Source organism: Hemiscyllium ocellatum, unplaced genomic scaffold (assembly GCF_020745735.1).
Source record: "Hemiscyllium ocellatum isolate sHemOce1 unplaced genomic scaffold, sHemOce1.pat.X.cur. scaffold_154_pat_ctg1, whole genome shotgun sequence".
Taxonomy (NCBI): Eukaryota; Metazoa; Chordata; class Chondrichthyes; order Orectolobiformes; family Hemiscylliidae; genus Hemiscyllium; species Hemiscyllium ocellatum.
This window is the reverse complement of record NW_026867806.1, coordinates 136,476-140,811: the sequence shown is the minus strand read 5'-3', so window position 1 is coordinate 140,811 and position 4,336 is coordinate 136,476.

The following is a 4,336-nucleotide window of genomic DNA, read 5'->3' as shown; positions in this document are numbered from 1 at the left end:
TTTAACCTCACAAATGGTGCCATTTGCTGCCAGTGACTCAGTGCTATCTCCAGATCCCTCTGCCCTATTTAAGGACATATTTCCAAAGAGGAAGTGGTCTCTTTATTCTTTTGATCACAGTGTACTACCGCGCACATGGGTGGAGGTTAATCTCCCACAGCTTTGACTGCAATATCCCTTAACCAAATCTTCCCAACAGTAAGTCTTCCTAAAAACAAAACGCCAACATATTAATGTACTTAATCTCGTCAACTATTTTTATTTGAAAAGCACTAACTGTCGAGCTCAGTTTTTGAACAAACATCCTCTGCCACAGTTATCAAAATGCCACAAGCTGAACGACAACCACTATTTACATTCATATTCACTGCAGCCTAAGAATGAGAGGTGGTATCATTGAGGGTCTATAAAATGGTCAAGGGATTGACCAAGTAGAGGACAGAGAAAATGATTGCAATCTACAATGAGTCGTCCTAAGTTTACAATGAAGGGAAAGTTGGAGGAATTATTCTCTCCAGAGAATGGTGAACCTGGGGAATTCCCTATCTCTGAACACTGTGGATTCTGGGACATGAAGTAAATTTAAATAAGAGACACACCCACTTTTAATCAGTAATGGGTTGAAGAGTTAAGGAGAGCTGGCAGGAAAGTGGTGTTCAGGCAAGATGAGATTCACAATCAAGCTGCCTAAACTTTAAACATGAACACTTCTTAATAGTTCACTAGATCCTAACGAAATATTTTGTGCAAACATATCACATGATACAATAGTTATTCAGAGAACAAAACAAGTTTGTTCATTGAAGAACCCAGAGGAAAAGGTGATGAAACAATGTGAGTTTGATATACCTCAAACATCATTTCAAGTGCATTCTCTGCATAAATTCTCCTTTTCCTCCTCGAAGGATTCAACTTCTTGAATAATTGTGAAAATGAAGTCACAGTTGTACAATATAATAAATCGACCCTTCAGTCCAACTTGTCCATGCTGACCAGATATCCTAAATTAATCTAGTCCCATTGCCAGCATTTGTTCCATATCCATCTTAGACCATAAGACTAAGAAATAGGAGTGGAAGTAAGGCCATTCGGCCCATCGAGTCCATCCGCCATTCAATCATGGCTGATGGGCATTTCAACTCCACTTACCAGCATTCTCCCCGTAGCCCTTAATTCCTCGAGGCAACAAGAATCTATCTATCTTAAACCCTTTCTACTGATTATCAGTTTATTTTACTTTATCAGCACTTGAAATAGACTTTTTTTCTCCTAATATTGATGAAAGAAAACATAACTTCATTCATCCAAGTTAATTTTGTAATCTTTCACAAAGAAGCAAGTGAGAACAACATATAGCTGAGTGCAAACCAAAATACTGCAGTTGCAAGGTATCTGGGAACACTCTAAAGGTGAGGCACTCCTACTTTGGTGTAACTTGCAGTCTGGCCAAATTGTAGCAAATTGCTGTTCAGTTTTATCTGCAAACTATTGAATAAAATCCTCCTTGCACGGAGGCAGCATTGTTGGGATGTCATTTTTAAAATATATATTATCAAAGTTACTCACAATTCAGAGTGATCACTTGGTGCTGTCTGCATAACACAGTACGAAAAGGAATTAACAGTAAAAAACACAATAAACCCAAACTCAGAGTCACAAATTCATTGATGTTTGCTTGGTCCAGCATTTTTAGTAATCAATTTTAGAAATAACTACAGATACATTTACTAACTATATTGGAGTACACTCAAGTTTCTTACTGAACAGTGACAGATTGGACAGAGTCCGCATAGATTTAAGAGAGGGGAATCATACTTAGCAAATCTACTGAAAGAATCCACAGAGTCAAATATTAAAGTAAGAAATGCAGGACAGTTAGAAAAGCTTATCATTAAACATGGTAGACTGGGTTTTGTGAAAGAGAAAGTATATTTGACAAATTTGCGACAGTTCATTGAGAGTGGAGATAACTAGCAGGGCAATCCAATGATGTTCTGTATTTGGAATTTAAAAATGCAAATGATAGGGAGCTACATAAAAGTGAATTGCACAATTGAGGAGCTCATGGTATCGGGGGTAATGCATTAGCATGGATTGAGGATTGGTTAACCACACTGGCTGTTGCTGAGTCCTCACTTGCAGTGCTGTATACAATGTTAGCTCATATTTAATAAAGGATAAACCAACATCGGAGACCATTCAAAAACAGATTCACTTAGCTGCTTCAGCATGAAAGGGTTGACCTATCAAGAATAGATAAGCAGGGTGATGTTATGGAAACAAGATTCTGAGGAGCTTGACAGGGTGGACGTTGACTTGATCTTCCAGCACCAGTGAAGTCTCAAACAAGGGAACATTCATTTTAGAAAAAAGTCAAGATTTTTTTCTCTCAGTGAATGGCTAGAATTTTCTCACCCAAACTTTTGTGAAGTTAAATGTGGGAGGGGGAATGGTTGGGTTACTCTTCGAAGTGTTGTTCTGGCTTGTTGGGCGGAAGGGCCTGTTTCCACACAGTAGGGAATCTATGATTCTATCTCAAATTATTTATAAAAGGGTAGATAGAGTTTTGAAATATTGAGCAGTTGAAGGCTATGCGGATCAAGCATAAAAGAGGTGTTGAGGCCTGGGTTGGCCCAGCCATGATCTGACAGAATGGGGGAACAAGCTGAAAGGGATGAATTGCCTATTGCCTGCTCCGATTCCTTGAGGTCCGTTTCATTTTATTTGTCTCCAAAGAAGAGTGTGATACAATGTGCTAAAGATCTCAGATGTTGTGAAAATGGGGTGTTTATGTACTGATTCAAATGGCATTGATTCATCAGTCACAGCTATACAGTAATGAGTAGGAAGGCAGTGCCCTCCATGAATGAAGGAAATCTACTGCAGAGCTCACGCAAAGGGAATTCTTACCCTCAGTAAAACTCTCAACCACCCGACCTCTTGCAAAAAGCCATCCATTTTCCAAATTCCTCCTTCTCCGTCATATCTGCTCCCAGGAGGACCAGTTCCATCAGAGAACACACCAAATGGCCTCTTTTTTTTAGAGACTGCAATTTCCCTTCCCATGTGGTTAAAGATGCCCTCCAACACATCTCGTCCACATCCCGCACCTCCGCCCTCCACACCCCACCCCTCTAAATTAACAAGGACAGAACGCCCCTGGGGCTCACCTTCCACCCTATAAACCTTCGCATAAACAAATTATCCACCAACATTTCCCACCTCCAAAAGACCCCACCACCAGGGATATATTTCCCTCCCCACCCCTTCCCGCCTTCTGCAAAGACCATTCCGTCCGTGGACTACCTGGTCAGGTCCACGCCCCCTACAACCCACCCTCCCATCCTGGCACTTTCCCCTGCCACCGCAAGAACTGTAAAACCTGTGCGCACACCTCCTCCCTCACTCTAACCAAGGCCCTAAAGGAGCCTTCCACATCCATCAAAGTTTTACTAAACATCCACTAATTTCATTTATTGTATCCGCTGCTCCCGATGTGGTCTCCTCTACACTGGGGAGACTGGGGGCGCCTCCTTAGCAGAGCGCTTCAGGGAACATCTCCGGGACACCCAAACAAATCATCACACTGCCCCGTAGCCCAACATTTCAACTCCCCCTCCCACTCTGCCGAGGAATTGGAGGTCCTGGGCCTCCTTCACCGCCGCTCCCTCACCACAGACGCCTGGAGGAAGAACGCCTCATCTTCTGCCTCAGAACACTTCAACCCCAGGGCATCAATGTGGACTTCAACAGTTTCCTCATTTCCCTCCCCCACCTCACCTAGTTCAAACTTCCAGCTGAGCACTGTCCCCATGACTTTTCCGGACTTGCCCTACCTTCCTGTCTTCTTTTCCACCTATCCATCCACCTCTCCTCCCTGACCTGTCACTTCATCCTTCCCCCACTCACCATTGGACTCTGTGCTACTTTCTCCCCACCCTCCTCTCGCTTCATCTCTCCCGCTTCAGGCTAACTGCCTTTATTCTGATGAAGGGATTTGTTTTTTCTGCCCTTTGATGCTGCATGATCTGCTGTGCTCCTCAGCACACTGACCCAGAATCTGGGTTCCTGCATCTGCAGTCATTGTTGTTACCTCCCATCACATGACCCAACATCTCAGCACAAGCAGGACACACTGCGCATGCTCCAGCCAACAGTGACCCCGGGTGATTGATGTCAGCACCGGACCAATGAAAGGACGGTGGGCGGAGCTGGAGGACCTTGCGGAGGTTGTCCTCCAACCAATCACAGTGAATGAAGGGCGGAGCTAAAGTAAACCATGTGATCACCCTCGCGCCGGACGCAGAGTCGCTGTAATGAATGCTCGGGAAGTTAT